Consider the following 22,475-nt stretch of genomic DNA (forward strand, 5'->3'; position numbering starts at 1 on the left):
ACACATTTGAGGTTTTGGGGGTTATGACTTCACCATAACTTTAGAGGGTGCACAATTCAACCCATAACAAAGACTAAACCCAGTCTAAGAGTTACCAGAGAAGTAGTGGTCAGCTTACACAGAAATGTTCTAGGGAACAAAGAATAAGACAGGAGTCTAGTTATAAGAATCAGGACAAAAGGTCAGAACCAAAGCAAGATCAAGGATCACTTAACTGCCACAGCAGACTGTTAGCAAAAGAGATAAGGAATTGTGGCCAGGGTTAAAATTTATTCTAGTGCCATAAATATTGGGGTCCTGGGAAGAGAGGGGATTGTGGAGGGTGAGAGCCAGATAGGCACGGTTAATCATTAACATTTTTGTTTCACATTTAATGATGTGAATCACTTTGTGTAGCACTTTAAAATTTGCAAAAACATAAGACCATCTTTTATGTGCCAGGTCCTCTGCCGAGTAGCTACAATAGGCAGATACAATAACGGAAGACGCCATGTCCTTTAGGGCTTTCTAGCACTTTGGCAAGACACAAATACGGCATTTATACACAGGTGTTACTAATAAAGGGCAATCAGACTGGTAATTGGTGCATAAATATGTGATCGAATGGAGGAGAGGGACAACATGACTTGACAGAACATATATTTTTTATTATTTATTAAAAAGTTTTTAATGTTTTTCATTTTTGAGAGAGCAAGAGACAGAGAGAGAGTGTGAGCAGGGGAGGGACAGAGAGAGGGAGACACAGAAGCCAAAGCAGGCTCCAAGCTATAAGCACATAGCAGGGCTCAAACTCACGAACCATGAGATCATGACGTGAGCCGAAGTCGGATGCTTAACCGACTGAGCCACCCAGGTGCCCTGAGAGAATATATATTCTGTTTCAGTGAGCCTGCCACTCTTTACCCATTCCCTTTTGTTATCTGGCTTCCTGTCTCTTTCTTGTATGTTGATCTCATCTTGGTAAGCATGTCTCCTGAGCGTACTGTGACACGGAAGCCAAAACCTTCTGGTGCAACCCGAATATTTGTGTCTCCCCAAAATTCATACTGAAATCTAATGCCCAGTGTGATGGTGTTAGGGTCGAGGCTTTAGGAGGTGCTTCCACCATAAGGGTGGAGTCCTAATGGAGGGGAGTAGTACCCTTATAAAAGAGACCCCTCAGATCTCCCTAGCCCCTTCTGTCATGTGAGGTTACAGTGAGAAGATGGTGGCCTATGAAGAAGCGGGCCCTCACCGAACATTAGATCTGCTGGAGACTTCATCTCGGGCTTCCTGGCATCCAGATCTGTGAAAAATAAATTTCTGTTTATAAGCCACCCAGTCTATGGTATTTTGTTACAGCAGTCCAGACAGACTAAGACAGCTTTTTTAGTCTTTATTTCTACATTAGTGTTTGCTAGGTAGGTGAATAGGTGGGTGGAAGGAAGGAAGGAAGGAAGGAAGGAAGGAAGGAAGGAAGGAAGGAAGGACAGAGGGAAGAAAGGAGGCTAGGACGGAGGAAGAGAGGTCCTCAGTGTACTAGTGAGAAAGCCCTGGGTGGGAGAATTGCTTGGAAAGCACGTACATTAACTCTGAAATCTAACCCTGGCTCGGAAAGACCGTGAGGCAAAATCACCTTCTCAGTCTTCACTGTAATTAAGTTTTCATCTCTGCAGGCTGCTAACCCGCTGTTAACTCTGAGGAATCAGTGTTTGAATTTAAGTATGCTATGACTTAGGAAAAATGTAATTTTAGTGGTTGACTTGCACGTATACACTTTCCCTCAATCAGCAAAATGGGAAGATCAGCTGATGCACTCTTTCCTATCCTTGCCTGAGCCTAAGAACCACCTGGAACCACAGTTAAATGTACAGATTCCTGCCCCAGCGCCAATGTATCAGCCTCTCCGGGGGAGGGGATCTGAACCTCTATTTTTAACTTAGGAGAGCCTCATGATCAGGCAAGTTTGGAAACATGGAGCTAATATAGGGAAATATTTCTGAGAAAAAAAAGTAATAGAGCACTCAACTTACAAATATTATACATGTATTTAGAAATAACTATCCCATTTTTTAAAGTAAGGAATGTCTAGTTGATACCTTAAATCTTTTTTAAGTTTGAGGATGATGATTTATCAGATTCATACCCATTAAATTTCCCCTCTGCCTCATCTTCCGTAATAATAATATAATCATATTGAATTGCCTACCCAGCATCTTTTAACTAAATGAGAATTCTAATTCCTTATTAAACACTGCTATTATTTCTTTAAAAGAAAGGTTTCTACAGAAATAAAAGGAAAATTAACATGCCCCTTATATGAAGGCAGGAAATGATCTTTTTTGAGCATTTACTATGATTCTTATGCCATATGCCATATAACTGTCTTCACATCAAGGCCCGGGTTTTCATTTCACTGATTGAAAAGCAGACTTGGAAAAGCCAAGAGGCTTTACCATGACCATAGAGTATAAGGTGGGCCAGGATCCAAACCCAGATAATTTATTAGGACGGCAAACTCTGTAACTAAGTGGAGACGAAAGTTTGAGAACTTACATTGTATTTTAAAAACAAATCTGTCATGGGGCGCCTGGGTGGCTCAGTCGGTTGGGTGTCCGACTTCGGCCCAGGTCATGATCTCACAGTTTGTGGGTTCGAGCCCCGCATCGGACTCTGTGCTGACAGCTCAGAGCCTGGAGCCTGCTTTGAATTCTGTGTCTCCCTCTCTCTCTCTGCCCCTTCCCTACTCACGCTCTGTCTCCCTCTGTCTCTCAAAAATAAACATTGAAAAAAAAATTTAAAAAAACAACAAATCTGTCACAATATATGCGAGAAAGGAAAAGCTTACAAGTGCTTATTCTAACTCCTAGAGAATCTACACTGCTTTTGTATTGGCGGTTGTGTTGATTATAGCAACACCAGTGACGTCACGGACAGTGGGTTGAATTCTGCAAGGGTGATGAGTAAGTTTAACTATAGAAAACAAACAATGAATCAATACAATTTCCCACAAAAACAAAATAAACATCATTGTTTTCTGGTGTTTTGTTATGCAAAAGCAGACCATAGGAAAACTTCTTGGAAAAACAAACTCAAAATTTTTATGCCAGTATACAGAATAATAGGATTTAAGTATTCTGTGGCTTCTCCAAATAGCTTGCTCACTGCTTTGAATTCTACAGATCCTCATGTCAACTACCTTCTTATTGTTGCAGATTTTTCTTTTCAACCATTTTGAAATCTAGTGGTCTCTTGTGTTGACTAGACTTTTAACCAATGTTAAATCAAACTATTCAGGTGTATAATTTTCTAATACCACCCTAGGCAGGATCTCAGTGAAAATAGTTACTGAATCATTTATGTTCTTTGCCCTTCAAAGATAAAATATAAACATCTACCAGAATCTGTGCCAGGAAGTATTTTGAGGTGCAGTGGCCAAGTATTTAAAGAAAAGGTATCAAACTTGGTAGGACATCAAAGAACTTTCCAGAGAAGCATTATACGATAGGAGAAAATAAGGCCACAGTGGAGGGTACAATGCTTTACAATGTACACTGTCTTTCACAGAGATTCTGACTTATACTCAGCTTCTGAGATAAGTTTCTCACGTAGAAGTTATACTAGTAACTTATTCAGGTAAATTACACAGGTAAGTTCCTAGTCACCTCTCACCCCTGGGATAAATCTATCCCTTTGTGGATTCAAGTGAAATAATTCATGTAAAGCATATAGCATAGTGTCTGTTCCATTGTTAGTCACCAATAAAATTTAGTCATTATTAAAAGCTGTTACTAAAACTGCCTCTACAGCATGTCCCCTGCAAAATGAGCAGTCTTGTTGGAAATAGAGAATGTTAAATGTGTTTGTTTTGCTGGTTGGTGTAGCAAGAAACTTGAAAGCAGCATGTGGTTTTATAGAAAAACAAAACCACATAATACTACAATAGGAGGATCCTTGGGAAAAATGAAATATTTATATAAAAGTTTGTCACACACATGGAAAATTACGAATATTATACAAAACTAGAGAGTCTAGTATAATGTGTCTACCACCAGCTTCAACAACCTAGCCCCCAAGCCATTCCTTTTCTTCCTCTGCCACATGCATTATTTTGTAGCAAATTACAGAATCATATCATTAAATAAAATTTTAATCAACTTTGGGATCTTATTAAATAAGGTAAAATATCATTTTAAAGGATATGAAACTGACATAAACATGATCTAAAAAGCAAAACCATGTGAAGTCTCACACTGTGGACTGTAATCTTTTAAAACAGAAGAAAAGAATAAAATAATATTATCTCTTTGTCACATGAGTCTTATTAAGCTCTCAAATATGTGATTGAGGAAATAAAAATTACTGAACACTTTTCAGTATTAAAATGTTTTGAATGAATATTACTTGATAACACTATCTCCTTATTTATTTGAAGAGTAATAAAATACTCTAAAATAAATGTTCTACATATCACAGGATCTGTTATTGGTAAGGGGTATCTGGCAAGGTACTAATTCATCTCCCAAAGAGACATGAATTTCCACCGAGACTACAGATAACTCTTACTTTTTTTAATTTTAGATATGTGGGTTATAGTAATAAGAAAATGGGTAAGTCAAAGAGGAAGTAATGTGTGGGTGCAGAATTTAACTGAACTAAAGACTTGGTGTGGCACAGCTCCTCACACGTACTGTAGAATATTCACCATCTTGAGACACTGGCAGAATCACAAACTGGTCCTAGAACAACACGCAAAACATGTTCTTCCTATGATAATGTGTATTAGTCATCTAGTGCTGTGTAACAAATCACACCAAAACTTACAAAATTAAAACACCACATACTGATTATCTTACAGTCTCTATTTAGGAATCTGGGCCCAGATTAGCTAGGTCCCCTGGTTCCATTTTTTTTCACAAGGCTGTAATCATGATGTTGCCTGCAGCCATCCCCACGTTCATCTGGGACAGGCCTGAATCTAGGCTATTTCAGTGGACATCAGTGGGATTCACTTCCTCACTGGCTGTTGTACTGAAAGCCTTGGTTCTCCCCTGATGGTTGGCTAGAGGTTGCCCACAGTTCCTTGTCATGTGGGCTTCTCAGACATATTGTTAAAGCCAGCAAGAGAGTCTGCCAGCAAGACAGAAGTCATCATTTTTGTAACCTAATCCATGCCTAGTGGGCACAAGTCAGAGGTCCAGCCCTCATTCCAGCAGAGGACATTACTCAGAGTGTGACTAGCACGGGGCAGAGATTATTGGGGGTCGTCGGGAAGTTGGTCTATCGCATTAGATCTTATAAGCTTCAGCCCAAAGCCACATCTCCTTTTGCCTTAAGATATTTTTTCTATCACATCTCATGAAAATCTTCATCCTGAAATATTTTAATCCAAGAAATTTACAAATATATGAGAAGAGGGGATTGTCTCAGTATAAGCAAAATTTTCATTCTTAGGTATCGATGAAAATGAGCAAATTAAGTTACAGAGGCAGCAGAAATTCTAGAACCTGACATCCATCCATATGGCAATGACTTTAGTACAAATCACACCAATTTAATTTTTTTTTTTTTCAACGTTTTTTATTTATTTTTGGGACAGAGAGAGACAGAGCATGAACGGGGGAGGGGCAGAGAGAGAGGGAGACACAGAATCGGAAACAGGCTCCAGGCTCCGAGCCATCAGCCCAGAGCCTGACGCGGGGCTCGAACTCACGGACCGCGAGATCGTGACCTGGCTGAAGTCGGACGCTTAACCGACTGCGCCACCCAGGCGCCCCGAAATCACACCAATTTATACAAATAGGATGTGTTGATTAGTCAGCAACAGCACATTTTTTGTGTGTTTTTAATGTGAATGTCTTTAGTTCAGGTATGTTCTCTCTAGTTCCTTACTGGCCAGTCCACTGCTCCTGGGCATTTGACAACCGTAGGTGTTTTCTCATGTAACTAACAAACCCAGCACCAAATCATTTGTATTCAGACCCCCTGTGGTGTAAGGTACCACTTGGCAGAGGCTGTTTAGACATCCGTGAATCTCAGATACCCCTATTTCTCAGTGTCTTAGGGATGGAGTCTTTTAGAACCTCTTTCATGTTCTGGAAGAGGACTAACATAATGGAAAGACAGCAGATAGATTTCATTGTTATGCTTAGTATAGGTGGTCAGTAAAGCAAGGTAGCAAATATTTTAGGTTTTATGGGCCACGTATGGTTTCTGTCATATATTCTTCTTTGTTTTTTTCTATTTAAAAATGTAAAAACCCTTCTTAGCTTTAGGCTGTATGACAAGGACTGCAGATTGGATTTGGACTAGAAGTTTTAGCTCATTAACTCTGGAAGAGTTTTCTGAAATTTTTGATATTCAAAGCTAAAATACCATAATTCTTTTTTTTTAATACCATAATTCTTAATTTGAGACATAGGCAGTTTGTTACAAACAGTGATTCAAATTTAGTTATTTAATGTACTTAATATTTTTCCTTTATATCTGCTGACATATTAATTGAATATAAAATATTAAGTAAATAAAAGGCCACCTGTTGTGCTAGATACTTTGTGGGCCATTTTGATGTGGGAAAATTTCTTCAGGAAATTTGATTTCATTACTCTTAAAATTTTATCCCTTTCCTTTTTCTCTACTCTTTTTATGAACGTGTCATTAGTAAGATATTGGACCTCTTCAACTCATTGTCTTTTTTATCATGTTTCCCCACTCATCATAGGGTTTTGGCCATGCTTTTTTGTGAGATTTCCCTAATTTTCATCTTTCAGTTAAACCTGTGATTGTCCTTAAATAGTTCTATTTCTAGGAGCCCTTTTTTTGTTCTTCAATTCATTTTCCATAGCATTGTGTTCTTGTTTTATAGAATATCTTCTCGGATTGCTCTGAGGATATTAAATAAAGATAACAGTTTTGAAGAAAACCTTAAAAAGCTCTAAGATTTTTTTTTTCCTATTGGAAAATATGAAAATTTTTTTCCCTATTTTCATCTTTCTCAAATGCTTCCTAAAATTTTATTCCCATGAATATTTCATAGAGAGACTCTGAAAAGCCAGTTGGATGCCACGTGTGGTTTAGCTTGAAGACTACTCACTCATTGACGGTTTTTCTTGTTCCACAAAATACCATTAGTAGAGGTATATCCCAAGGACCCCTAAGCTCTGCAGAGAAGAAACTGCCAGTCTCTTGCCCAAGGCGGGAGATGGGAGGAGCTTAGCTCACTGGGTCGCACAGGAAGGAGGATGGAGGAGTTAACTGTGTACAACCTTTGTGGTGTCCACAGAAATTCAGTGTTGCCCTGCGTGTCCTCATCACTTGCCTCTGTACTTTCATTCTCCTTACCCTAAGCCCCTCCCAGCACTAGCAAGTGAACTGTTGCTCTTCATGCACCGTCTGGCTTTGTGACCATAGTTTCCTCAGTCTCATTAAATCCATAGATGTTGTTTTCTAGAAACTGATTGGAAATTCCTCCTCCATTACTGTCCCCCTTCCCCTTCCCATGTTCTCTTTGTATTTGTCAGTTTAGACCTTTTTTCCTCTAATATTATTTATAGGATATTTTTAGGAGGGATATTAGATGAATAGTTTACTGACTCCACATATTAGTGCTTAATTTGACTTTATCTTACCTGCATTAATTTTAATTGTATTGAAATATAGTTCACCTTTATATTTGAATAACAGTTTTTCTAGCTGGGAAAGCCAAAAGATATTTGCCTCAGAACTTCAGAGATACCACACCATTATCCTCTTGTATCTAGTGTTACTAGAAAGATGCCTAATTTCAATCCGACACCTGGTTGTTGGTAGCTAATTTTTGGTTAGTTGACAGTCAACAAGATCTTGAGAACTTTTCCCTAACTTCATAGCGGTAAACTGTTCAAATAAATAGGAAAGTTGAAAGAATAGTATAGGAAATATGCAGGTACCTGCCACCTACATGAGCATTTAGCTGTATTTGCCTGGTGTCCCCCTCTCTCTACGTGTGTGCATTCTTTTGCTTAACCATTTATTTGAAAGTGAGTTGCAGCCATCATGGGATTTCACCTTTAATTATTCAGGATACTTCTCTGAAGAATAAGGACAGTCTTCTAGGAGGCACAATCCTCTCATCATCTAGGAAAATTAATCCTTATTATTTTATGACTAATATTTTATATTTCCTTATCTTCTACGTTTTAGAATTTTTCCTTGATGCTTTGATATTTTACTTTTGTGTGTACAAAAGCTGGAGCTTTCTGTATGATTTGTTTTTAATCTATTTTTAATCAAGATTTTTAATCTTGACACTTAAGCAGACACGTTCAATCTTGCACCAAGCCTCTTCAGTTCTCACACATTGTCTTCTTTTATTTCCTTTAATTTATTTTATGTGCCACTCCCACCCCCCACCCCCTCCCCCCCCACACACTTTGTCCTCTGTGCTGTCTTCTTCTGGAAGTGCCTCTGGAATCTCTAAAGATGTACATGCTATGTCTCTTATCCTTTCTTCCATGCTATCAGTTGGTTCCTTTGGATTTCATTTAGGGAGAATTCCTTAGCTTGATCTTTAGCTCACTAATTGTCTTTTAGCTTTGTTCATTTTTCTGGGTATCCAATCTCTAGAGTATTCTTTTAAAGTAATGATCAGCTTTTAAATACTGTAAATCTCTATTTGAATATTTGAGGGGTACAAAGTCTTCCTGAGCCTCTCTGGGAGGAAGCTGTCTCCATTTATACATTTTCCAAAGTTCCATGTAGTTTGCTGTATTAACTCCGTTGCTTTGTAGTCTTTCCACAGATGTATCGTGATTACTGGTTGTGTACTCATCTTCATTTGCATTTCCCTGTGAGCCTTCATAGACATAGCATGTTTTACTGCAGTCTTTCTCTTTTGATTATAAGGGAAGGATGCAGTGTACTGACAGATGGGGTGGCTAATAGCTGGTTTTCTTTTATGTGGTTCCCCCCATTCTTCCTGTTTTGCCAGCATGGCACCAACTGATCCTTAGCAGAAGTCCCACCACTCTTTTTTTCATTCACTCCTGCTGTGCGCTCAAAAGTTTGTAAGTCATCTCCATGAGTTACTGGGGCTGGATCCCTGAGGAGTGCTAGATGCCTCTTAGAATTATCCTCCTGAGGAGTAACAGAGAGCAGTGATTCACCATCCCTCCCTGACCCCCATTGGTTGACAGTTCCTCAACAGGAACTTTGGCTTTTTTCCCTGAGCTTTTGGCTGCAAATGTATTCACGCAGAGTGGTCTTCTGTGTCATCTGTTGTGACACCGAGAAGTCCTGGGTGCTTGAGGTGTTAGTCCTGTTAGTATGCCATGAGACAAAATGTTCACAGAGCTCTTTGCTGTGACATGGCTGAAATCAGACATGAGGCTGAGAAGGTGTAAGGCAGGCACAAGTGGCATCTGATACAGAGAATGAGGTAGGAAACTTCAGGCAAAACATTAGAGAAACTCCTTCCACAGTTATGGTTCCTACGAGACACAAGAGAAGCTTAATAAAAGCAAAGACAGGTCCTGCTTGCTGTTACCTGCCTTTACAAGGACTAGAACACATCCAAATGAGCCTCAGGTGATGACAGTTCCTCACGACACTTAAATCTGGTTCAAAGGAATACATTTTAGACCAAGATATAAAAACAACATACAAAACTCCCTTCTCATTGCCATTTTTTTGGCATTGCCTCCAAATTTCAGTATCCATCCAATGCTGTTATAATTCACAACATGGCAGTGAGAAAGTGGACCAGCAGTAGGAGATAGGGAAGGGACAAGTAACACGTGTTGTCTTCACCTATAGCAGGGACGTTTGTCCTTGGAAGTCTGTCATAGTTTCTTTTGGCTCCTTGTGATTTTTAGCATCCTCCCACAAGTACTGAAGAATCTGTACTTTAGCAGACATCTCAGAAGAGGATTATAATTTCTGAATCAGTATTAGATCCTGTGTGTGCCAAAATTACTGTACTCTATGTATCCACTAGGGGAAATTATTCTCACATAAATGATGGACAAACTTTTGCTGAATAGCTTCATTTTACAGAAAAAGAATAATAGAGGTCTGGTATATAATTGAATCCTGGAGGACAAAAGGGAAAAAGATTATCAGAGAACATTTACCTCTAACTCCCACTGTTTATGGAAATCGTTCACAATACAATTTCAACTGGATATTCTCCTTAGAAATCCTCCACTTAAAGGAAAAAAGGAAAAAGCATCATGTGAGTGAAAGCAACAAGGAGAGAAACAGTTTTAAGAATATGGGAAATACCATCCATTTCCATGTTGCAGCAGCAGCAGCAGCAGCAGCAGCAGGTTCAAGGCAGGGGGTTCTGACATTCATTGCTGAAGAGGTAGGCAAGGGTTAGATCCTAAAGAAATACCACAGTAAGTTGCCCAGGCATTATTCTGTAGACAGTCACTGAAGGGTACAAAACATGAAAATGATGTAATAAGCCTTCATCTAAGAAGAGTGATTGGAACCCTTGTGGAGAGTGAAAACAAAGGGACAAAACGAGTAGCAGAGAGAGTGTGAAGGAATCTCTTGCATCTCTGAGAAGGTTGTGATCGCAGCCTGGTGCCTGGCAGGTACAGTGGAGTTGGAGAAGAGGGTTCCAGTACTAAAATATTTGAGGTATAATCCATGACTAAGTTAAGAATGTGCTGTAAACAGCGAGGGAGTAGGGGACCGAAAGGTATGTCAGATTTTAAGCTTGAGTTAGGATGGCTGCCGTATAGCCAGTGTGCATTGGGGATGCAGAAGGGCTTGAGGAAAGGATGCAGGGCAGTGGGAAGAGATTAGTTTTAGAAATACTGGATTTAGGTTCTCTCAAAAATTAATAATCAGGTTCAGCTAGCTAGTGAAAATCACAAGAAGGGGAGGGAGTTGGAAATCTGGAAATACAGATTTGGAAGTCAAAAGCATTCTGATGATAGTTAAAAATGACATAAGATGAGTTAATTTTACATATTTTTTTTTGAGTCTGGGATTAAGTCAGAGAACTGAGGAAAGCATCCAAAGTTAAAGAATATGTAAAAGAAAGAGATTCACTTACAGAAATGGGGATAGAGGTAAGAAAGTAGTATGTCTTGGAGAACAAGGGCATAACACATTTTAAAAAGAATAGGATTAGCAGTGTTATTAAAGTAGAGAGATCCAGTAAGATAGAAACTACAAATGACTATTCAATTTGGTGAAAATGTTATTATGGGCCCTGACAAGAGCAACTTTAGTGGAGTGCTGAAAGGGGGCGCCAGAATTCAGCAGATCTAGATGGCAAATATATTGCACATCTCACCCTTCAATGTGGGATCTGTGGATCATTAACTAATTATGGTAATGGGTGGGGGGGTGTGGTAAACAGGCAGGTAGAACAGAAGAAGTGGAACATATAAGAGAGACAGTAGATGATTGAAGGAAGTGTATGAGGTCAAGGGCTGGGTGGTTGACCACCTGAATAGGGAGAACTTAGACCAGAGGAAAAAAGGTAAAAATGGATTGGTGGTAAATACATTTGCAGATAGGATGGAAAGTTCAGAATGAGAAGAAAAAAAACTAAAGAGCAAGCAAACAAACCAGTGAAAGCTTTGAGCATGGTCTGAGTAGAAGGTAACATTGAGAAGAGGTATGAGAACAAGGAGTTAGGCTGTGAATTTAATGGCAGAAAAGTGGTGGTGTACATTGAGAAGAGCCATTGCATGGAATGGAAGGGAAAACTTACATTAGCTAATAAAAGTGCAGATAGGAGGCACCCATGGCTTGTGAAGTCAGAGCCCAGAAGTTTGGTTTCCTCAACTCTCAGTGTTGTTCAATTTAGGGCTCAGTCCCCTAGATAGAATAGGAGAAAAGGTGGATTATTTCTTGTCTTTCATCTAAGGATCAGGTGGTATGCAGAGTGGGTAGTGGGAGGATAGATTGGAGGTAAACGGAGGTGCTGGTGAGAAGGTAGAGAAGGTAAATCATGACATTCAGTGTCAGTAGGAAAGCTACTATTGAGAGGACACACACACTTGGGTGAGGGGAGATGTGGAATGAAGGAGAGGGAGGTCTCTGGGGTAAAAACGAGATCTTCTGAGAAAAGGAAAGTCAGGAGGTGGTGGTAGGGTGAGATATTGGAATCTATGGCTTCTGAGACCCGAGTGCCTTCTTCAGATCAAAATTGAACAGACTGATTTTGGGGCTTAAGGACAGAAGATGAAGACCCAAAGAATTATTTCTGTCCCATATAACTGTCTCTTCATCAATGCCCTGGATCCATACTTGGGGCTAAAGCAGTACAGTGGTTATCAATTCACAACTTTTCTGGTCCCTGCCCCTTTTTATCTTATCATTCAAGAGAAATCTGGTTAAAAGCATACCATTAATGGGAGCCTGGGAACAGCTGACTGTGCAGGAGAATGGGAAAGTTAATCTATTAGACATTCCCTCAATCACCACTCGGACATAATGTGATTACGAGTGGTCGCTAGTGGGAACATTTGCAAGGTGGGAATATTGTACCGCAGGAAATATCATATTACATACTTGTTTCAATATATTTTAACAAAATGCTATGTGATGGAATAATCTGATACTAGGTGTAGTGTTTAAAGATACGTCAAAGAGAGGATGACTTAGCCTAGAGGTTTTGAAACACTATGGAAAAAATGGAAATCTTGGGTTGTTCTCATTAACTATTGTGGATAACCACTATATTTCCCAATCTGCAAAGTATGCAAATTGTAGAATATTCACAAAAAAAGTTTTTGGAAAATGGCAACAAGAAAGTAGATAATCTAAATGAGTTTTCTTCCAGAGCAGATTATTAGCATTTACTTTGGTTTTCCATCATGTACAGTGTACCCTTAAATATTATCACCTACAACTCACACAGACACTAGACTACACCATACTCCATTTCTCTTTTGGTTACAAAGCTGTCATCTTGGAAAGCTTCATGAACTTTTTTCAAACTAAAGAGCGTATGACCGTAGGATCCCGAAAGATTAGAAATTACCTTAAGCATTCTTTTATTCTTGGATCACTTCATAACATTATTCAGGTTTCCTAGCCTCTTCCTTCAGGGCTAGTGCTCTGACCTTAGTGGGGAAATAAGGCTAAAGCCTAACAATGGAACAAGGTACGTTGCCAGTCTAAGCAACTTTTTAATATATCTTGAACTGAGCTGGTGAAGTTCAGTAATTAGCATCATAAACACATCATTTTCTTTGCTTTGCTGGTTTAGAGTGTTTATGTACTCTATGGGTGTAAGTTTTTTTTAAAAGTCCACCCTTGTACTTAAATTTTCTATCCCATCAGCAGAGTTTAGCTGACTTGGGCCTAAACTATGTCTTCTGATAGAATGAGGTACCCTCCAAATTACCGACACCAAACTTTGCTGCTCAATCAAGGGTGTATACATTTAGAAAAAAGACGCTGTTTGACCAGTCAAATGTAAATGTTTAATAATTTAGAAACACCAGAGCACAGCTTGTTCTGATTTATTTTGCAACTTTGCAGCTCCAACCCAGCCTCAGGCAACTATGGAATAGAAGTTCCAGCCAAGTACAACGTTTCTTTTTTTAAGAAGGGAAAATAGAGATTAAAAATAAAAAAAGCAAATTGAAATCCTTTTCTATCTTTAACCTTCTCAGGATCACAGAAAAAGAATAGAGATGCAAAGTAGGCTGTCCTGAACCTAAACCAACAGGAGGGGGACAGGAGCTGTTTGGGAAGCAGTGACAGACGTTCAGAAGCCTTCTGTGCATAGGTGAGTTAACTCCATATACAATAAATTCCCTTATTTCAGTTTTTCTAATTTCAAAATATTAGACTTGCTCAGTTTTTTTTTCCCAGTCGCCGAAGGATATCTTCGTTTATATATTCTGTCCCACATCTCAACTTCATTAGGACTAAGAGTGCCTCTGTGCCAACCCAACTCTCACTCCTAAAGATAACTTGATTGAGATAGTTGGCATTCCAAAGAAGGGTGGACGTTCAATGAAAGAAGCCATAAAATGTGTATTAGCCTGGTTCCCAATTCACCAAGGTTTTTTCTTTGCAGAAGCCCATGGGAGATGAATGCAGGGAAAAGAGTTCAGGGCATAGTGAGCACCGAGGCAGACATGTGATTTCTGAAGGAAAATCTCTTCAGACTAATTCCCAAGGGGGAGAGAGTTCTAATGTTTCTCTTGCGGTTGTGTTGTGCTTTGCTGCACTTTGTAATAAACGCTCTGGTCAAAAGACCGAGTTCTGATGAAGTGGCACAAAACTGCATGTCGACCCACAGCCTCAGAAAGGAGGTCTCTGTTTTTATTTTAAGCATACCATAACATGGGATCCCACCAGTCTTTGAGAATTGAAATATAACAGCACACAACTGTTGTTTGGATTGCCTGTAGACCACAAAAGAATAGCCACGATGCCAGCAACTTTCCTTCTCCGCTCCAGCCAAATGTTCTAAACGCTGCATCCTGGAATTCTGATGTAGAAGACCATTGACTTCGGGGGGAGGGGCATGTGGTCTTAGAAGACAAGGACTGATTAGTTCTAATGCAGCGTGTGGTGATAGAAAGTGCCTTAGATAGGAATTTTAGCTTTTTTTTTCTTCACCCCATAAGTAACTCTGCAATTGAGGTCAAATCGTTTTGGAGCCCTTCATTTAGCAGATGAGAAAATTAATGTTGATGGCAAGGAGTTTCCTTATCTGTAAGTGAAAAAGTCACTGTTTGAATTTCATGGTCAATAAGACCTTCCTAAAATTCTAAACTTTTCCTTTTTGTTTAGAGAGGGGTTATATCACTGGTGTAAAAACTACTAGTTACTTAATACCCTCCATTTAAAAAATATATGACCTGTCAGGAAATTATTTTTCTTAGTTCTTAGGGAAATTAATACCATACTAATTTTTTAAAAAATGATTTCCCTGAGGGGCGTCCGGGTGGCTCAGTCAGTTAAACCTCTGTCTTTGGCTCAGGTCATGATCTTGCAGTTTGTGGGTTTGAGCCCCACTTCCGCTTCAGGCTCAAGCCTGGAGTCTGCTTTGGATTCTGTGTCTCCTTCTCTGACCCTCCCCGGCTCGCACTCTGTCTCTCTCTCAAAAAATATATAAACATTAAAAAAATGATTTCCTTGGCTAATTACCTCTAGAACTGATTGACGGGAGGGGATATGCAATTCTACTCCCTGCAAGATCTTAGAAATTAGGATACAGGTACTTCTCACTTGCAGTGGGATACAGTAATTGAGTTCCTACTTATGGGAATAATGAGGCAGGACTCAGGAATTAGGCAGTGGTTATTTATTGCTTGTTACCATTGGTGTTCGCTGGAACTCCCTCTCCCTTCCCCAGGGAATCAGAGCTGGGGTGGAGGCTTTAGGAAAATTTGAGCCAGACCTTGGGGATCGGCTGCTTATAGGTCAGTTGAAGGGAGTTGGGAAGCAGCAGAAGATGACGCACAGTTTATTTGAACTTTGACTTTGGGTTATTTGTGAATTTCTCTCTGTTCAGATTAGTGGAGAGTTGAATGACCAGATGTCTATATTACTATATGTCCACAGCAAAATGGATAATTTACCAAGGTTGTTTCTGATCTAATTATGTGGCAATCCTCAACTCTATGTTCAGCATTGTCTTCGTATTTATTCTTTTATCTCATGTCTGTACTTAACGACACAGAAATACTTTCATGAGAAACAACACTGGCATACAATCGAATTATAAGAGGGAAAGATTTTGCTGAATTGGAAACTTTATTTAAATATCATTTGTTGTTCCACTGCATGCTCCCCTAGCTCTTAAGTGGCAAATAATAATGACACCAGTTATTTTTTTTTACCAAGAAAGGATTTGGGGATCATCCACTTGGTATTGAACTGCTGAGGATGCTTCACACGGTCAGTGAACGTCAAATCTCTGAAAGCAAAATATGTTGCTTTAATGCATGCAAGGTGATTTAATCCATGCAGAGTAATTCTATGAGCAGTAGAAAGATTTACAGGCATTAAGGTCACTCAGTCTAAATGGACCATGCTGTTGCAACAAGGTGAACTATTGCCATAAAGGAATGTTGTTCTCCCTTGTATAAAAAAGGGGATGGTCACTGGGACAAAGATGGAGAAGTTCTTTCACATTAGGGGTTGGTAAAGAATGGGGGAGGGAGGAGTGGTAATTCTGGCCAATTACATGGCCGAGACTGAGAACACCTCCAAATTCAGCCACCCTGGAGATTAAGTGTGGATCTTGTAAAAATGTCTTTATGTGTATACTGAAATAGTCTCTTATAAATAAGACAGAAGTCATGGGGCACACAGGCCTACAACGGCATAGAATCATCATAGTTGTATGAGACACTAAGGAGAGCCTTCTCCCTGCAGAGAAGGAAAATGATAGATAAATGATGGATGGCAGTGGTGCTTGTCAGTCACCAAGGCTTTTCTCTGCGGAGGTCTCCAGCCCCAGCACCTGCCTGGGACTCAGCAACAACATTGTGCAGCAGGGACCCTACCTGGGTGGCTGTGTTCCCTGCGTTTCAATAGCGACACCATGCGGCAGCAACTATAAAAAGGAATGGCCTCTGCCCCTGAAGGACCAGGTTTTCTGGTTCTTTCAAGCATGGGTAAACATCCCTGGGAGCTCTCAAGATCTCACAGGAGGGGGAATCCTTGGAAGAAAAGGGAGAGAATGATTGCAGTCTACATGGACCATGGCACTTCTTCAAAAGGAGAAGACAGGGGAGCACACTCATTGACTGTTTTCCTTCAGGAACGATCTCCTTACTCAACAGGAAACATCAGGATAATCAGTTTTAAGACTCAGGAAGATTCAGTATGAATGGCAGAACAAATCAAACTATATGCCAAACTGATTACCAAATAATCTGTCTGCATCAAGGACCTTAGAATAGAAGAGGTTGAGCTTTGCATTAGACCTATCTGGGGGTAAACACACTCCTGCCACTTATTATGTTTGACTTTGGAGAAGTTATGTAACTCTGGGCCTCAGCTTTCTTATCTGTATAATGGGAAGGAAGAACACACCTCATAGAATGATCTTGAGAATTTAATGCATGAATCTAAATCAGTTGCTTAGCCCAGTACTGGACCCAGTCAACTGACATTTGCTGGATGCCATTGGTTTTTCTACCTTTTTATACTGTCTTACTGCTTACCTCACTCCAAGTGTCCTTTACTTTCTCCAATTCAGTATTCATTCTGTAAGGTAGAAACCAGATCTTAATGTCAGTCTTATATCTTTTCTCTTTACATCTAAATTTCTAGGATACATTTCAGTATTAAATTATATTTTCCTTAGGTTGTTTTTTTTTTTTAATAAACAGCCATTGCTTGAGATTTTCTGGTGCAACTGTAGGGTAAAGATCACACAGTTAAACACCTATAGGGGCCAGATGGGACTAGAAATGATTAAAGCAGACAAGATGAGAAAACTAAGCAGGGTCTCATGTGAGAGTGCATACTGTCTCTATAGAAAGGGCCTGGTAGAGTCAGCTGGCTGCTGGCAGGTGGAGAAGCAAGAAATACAGTTTTATAATATGGAATTAAACATATACCAGTAATACAAAATTCTGAAAACATCATGGGCCAATCAAAACACATTATGTGGGCTAGAGTCGGGCCATGTCAGTTTGCAACGTCTAATTCACCTTCCTGGGTAAATACAGCTTTGGATGAGTGCCACCTAGTGGTAATAATTATAATTAAGAGGCAGTAAGTAACTGTAAATAAATAAACTGTAAAACAGCATGTTTATACTGTCTTGCTGCTTACTTATTCCAAGGATTTATTATTGTAATTCAAAGTATAAAGGGTGATCAGTGTCCTCTAATAGTTTCCTAAATAATTATTCATAGATGCTGGTGGGCTCAGTTTTGGGAACCTCTTTAACACAAGTTGTGATATCATAAAGGTGGCTTCAGAAGCACTGCCTCAGAATTGTCAGCCAGAAGATCACCTAAATTCCATCCTATACTTTTTGGAGATTCTATTCCGATAAACTCTTCTATCTGATATCACTTTCCTAAGCCTCTGTCTTAATATTTACTTTGTCTAGAACTGGTATGAGGTGGGAGTGAGGTAAAAGAAAAGGAATGATGGGTTAAGATGAATAAGAGAGTAAAAACTTGGGCTGTCTACCATTTTTGCTCAATTCCTTTTTCTGTATTTTTATTGAATACCTAGTCCAGCTTCTGAGATTGATTTTTCTTATAAAATCATGATATCTTAAAATATTTTTTTGTGTATCTATCAGGCCCATGATTGTGACCTTTCAATAGACCAAAGGTCAGCAGACTACGGCCTGTGGGCCAAATATGGCCTGTCACATGTTTTTGTAAATAAAGTCTTATTAGAAGACATGTATGCTCATTTGTCTACGTAATGTCTATGGCTGCTTTCTTACTACAATCGCAGGGTTCAGTAGTTGTGACATATACCCAAAAATATTTGTTATCTGTCCCTTTACAGAAAAATTTTGCTGATTCTTGCAAAAATGTAGAACATTTCTTTTGATTACTGACTGCATGGTATATATTTTATCATCCATTTACTTGTAATCTTTCTGCACACTGAAATGTGTCTCTTTTAAACAGAAGATTGTTCCATTTTATTTCATCCAACCCTAGTTTTTATTTAACTGTCAAATTCAATTAAAGTGATGTATTCATTCTTTATTTTTTCCATCTTATTTTGTGATTTTTGTTTATCTGCTTTTATGCTGTGCTCCATTTCCCCCCTCCTTTCAACCTTTTAGTAGATTGTTTTTATTTAAAAACCCTATTGCTCCAATAATATTTATAAAGCTTTGTGTTCTACTTATCTTCTTTAAATAAACAGTCTTACATTTTAAACACACATATGTGACTGAAAAGTTGAATGTTAATCAGCATTTTTATCCCTCACTTGAAAAGCACATATTCTTTTTTTTTTTTTTTTAACGTTTATTTATTTTTGAGACAGAGCATGAATGGGGAGGGTCAGAGAGAGGGAGACACAGAATCCGAAACAGGCTCCAGGCTCTGAGCAGTCAGCACAGAGCCTGACGCAGGGCTTGAACCCACGAACTGCGAGATCATGACCTGAGCCGAAGTCGGCCGCTTAACCGACTGAGCCACCCAGGCGCCCCAAAAAGCACATATTCTTAGAACACTTAAATGCCACATTCCCCAGATCTAACATTTCCTTATTTTAGTTTTGACCCATTGTTATATTCTTCAAGTAAGTTGTAAATAATAATGATAATATTTTATGTAATAAATTCTTGTTTCTGTTTACCCCAATGTTTGTCAGTTCCTTTATTTTACTGCTGGTTCTTACTTTGAAGTTCTTCTTTTAGGTTGCATTTCCTTCTTCTGGAAGCACATCTTTTAAAAAGAAGTTTCAGTGAAGGTAAATCCTATAAGAAATTGGAGTTCCAGAAGGGAAAAAGACAATAGGGAAGAAATAATATTTTTTCAAGAATTTTATAAATCTGACCAAAGATACTGAATAATAGATTCAAGAAGTGTATGAAGTCCAAGTAGGATAAATACAATGAGAGCCACACTTTGGCATATAAAACTGCTGAAAATGAAAGAAAGAAAATATTAGAAGTATGCAAAGAAAAAAGATACATTACCTTTAAAACAGTACCAATATGATGGACAACTGATTCCTTAACAGAAATGATGGAAGCCAGAAGACAATGTAATGACATATTTAACGATGAAAGAGAATAACTGCCAGTTTAGAATTCTCCACCAGATGAAAATAGATTTTATAAATTGAAAGTGAAATAAAGAGTTTTCATGTGGACAAAAACAGGATTTACCATCAGCAAATATTACACTAAACACTACAGGGGAAGGACGCCTGGGTAGCTCAGTCAATTAAGGGTCGGACTTTGGCTCAGGTCATGATCTCACGGTTCATGGGTTTGAGCCCTGTGTCAGGCTCTATGCTGACAGCTCAGAGCCTGGAGCCTGCTTCAGATTCTGTGTCTCCCTCTCTCTCTGGCCCTCCCAGCTCATGCTGTGTCTCACTCCATCTCTCAAAAATGAATAAATGTTTAAGAAAAAAATTTTTAACACTACAGGAGATCTTTCAGACAGAAGTAAAATGATCCCTGACACAGAAAAACAGAAATGCAAGAAGGAAAAATATCACTGGTATTGAGCAAGACATGTATAAATATAAAATGATATTTATAATAAAAATTAAATAGTAATATTTTGTGATGTTATACATAGAATTAAATGCATAATAATAACAAAATATCTGAGGGTGTTAAAAGAACTTTAAAAAAATCATAACTTTTTCTCATTGTTAAGTAGTAAAAATTATTATATGAGGTGATAATGAATGAAGGTTTCAAAGGATGCATTTTGTAATTTCTGAGATAACTATATGTATGGTATATGTATAGGTAAGTATATATATATGTGTGTGTGTGTATATATATGTGTGTGTATATATATATGTGTGTGTAACTATATGGTGTAACTATACCTCTCTCCCCATAAATGCATAACTATATATCTATATGTAAATATATTTAGATATATAGAGGTATATAAAATATATACATCTATTCATGTACTTACATATCTCACAGGTTAATAGAGGGAAAATTAGAATAATAAAATAATCGGTGGAACATAAAATAAATTGTATAAACAGAAAACATACAGCAAGTTGGTAGATATAAAAACAATATTGTTAATCATTACACTATGAATTGCACTATAAATGTGACTAAACAGTCAAACTAAAAAACAAAGATTTTCAGACTGAATAAGAAAATAGCATAAAACTGTATATTCCTTACAAGATACAAGTTTTAAATGTAAAGGCATAAAAAGATTGCAGCAGGATAGGAAAAGATTTTCCATGTGTAGCTCTACTTATACCAGACAAGGTGGACTTGAGGGCAAAAAATATCAATAGAGCCAAAGAGAGACATTTGATTTTGCTAAGTAGGTACATCTACCAGGAAGAAACCATTTCAAAATTTGTAGGTATCTGGTAACTAATAAAGCTTTAGAACAAAAATGGTTATAATTTAAGGGAGAAAAGACAAATTTATAGTCACAGTGGTGAACTTAAACGTGCCTTTCTCAATAGCTGATAGACCAGCCTTAAAAAAATTGGTAAGCATATAAATATCTGAAAATATGATGAACCATATTGACTAATATGCAGAAAACTGCACCCAGCAAGGACAGTATGCATATTCTTTTTCAGGAGCATAGGAAGCAATTACCAAAATTGGCAAAATTGGTCATGTGCTAAGCCATAAAACAATTTGCAACAAATTATAAAGGATTTAAATCTCAGAGGATGTTCACCTACCACACTGCAGGTACTCTAGGAATCAATAACAAAAGGTAACTATAGAATCCCCAAATATTTAGAAGTGCAGTTAACATACTTATAAATAACCTTGACCAAAAGAAGAAATCAGAAGGGAAATTGGACAGTATTTGGAACTAAATCTTAATAAAAATCTTCAAATTTATGGCATATACATAAAACTGAGTTTAGAGGAAGATGTAGCTTTAAATATATAACTTAGAAAAGAAAGCTGAAAACAAGCTAAGTATCTTTTTCAAGAATGTAGAAAATGAACAACAAATTAAACTCACTTTTAATTAATTAGAAAATAAATATAAACTAGAAAATAGAAAGTAAATAAACCAAAAGTTTGTTCTTTAAAAAGACTAATAAAGTTGATAAGCTTTGGCAAGACTGATCAAGAAAAAAGGAAGAGAGAGGCAGAACTAGCCAAAATTAAGAACGGGAAAGAATGAAAATGTTTTTATCATCAAATAATAATTGTGTACTTCTCTGTCCTTTGACTAACATTCCATTGTCTTGTTCTAGTTTTATGAGTTTGAATAAAAGTAGAAAAACTCATCTCGATATGCTCTTTAAGCTGCTTTGACTGTTCTTGAGTCTTTATATTTTCATAAATTTTAGAAACAGCTTGTAAAATTTTTAGAGAACAACTTTGCAGTATTGATTGGGTGTATATGAATGTATGGATTGATTTTGGGAGAAATGACAAGCTTATAAAATATTGAACTTTCCTACCCATTAATGTGGCATAGCTTCCATTTCTTTAGGTCTTATCTGTTTTCTCTACATAAGGTTTTTCTCTATAGAGATATTGCACATCATTCAGACTATTTATTTTTAGGTATTTGATATTTTTAATTATATTGCAAATTGTATGCTTTGCAAAATTTTATCTTGTATTTGTTGTTGGTACAGTATATGGAAACAGTTTTTAAAAAGGGATGTGACATGATCACAGTTGATATTTAGAAAAAATTCTTGACAGTGAAAAAGTAGAAGAGCAGGAAGCTTGGGGAGCAAGAAAATTCAGTAGGCATCTGCATAACACGCATGATGTCGTCTAAAATAAAATTGTGGCATTGCAAAAAACTTAGCTAAAAGAGAGATTTCATAGTTTGTATGACTATTGGATGTGAGCTTAGGGAGAGGAAATAATTAATGATTGCATTAACATCTGA

The 22,475-nt window shown here is 38.0% G+C and overlaps 1 long non-coding RNA gene across 1 annotated transcript in view; it reads left to right on the forward strand.

Annotated features, from left to right (window-relative positions):
• LOC122213456 overlaps window positions 1-22,475 on the forward strand; it is a 116,183-nt gene that overhangs the window by 37,338 nt on the left and 56,370 nt on the right. Inside the window, exon 3 of the long non-coding RNA XR_006199522.1 lies at window positions 13,602-13,717. This is a non-coding gene — a long non-coding RNA (uncharacterized LOC122213456). The remainder of the gene's footprint in view (window positions 1-13,601; window positions 13,718-22,475) is intronic.

Source organism: Panthera leo, chromosome A2, assembly GCF_018350215.1.
Source record: "Panthera leo isolate Ple1 chromosome A2, P.leo_Ple1_pat1.1, whole genome shotgun sequence".
Taxonomy (NCBI): Eukaryota; Metazoa; Chordata; class Mammalia; order Carnivora; family Felidae; genus Panthera; species Panthera leo.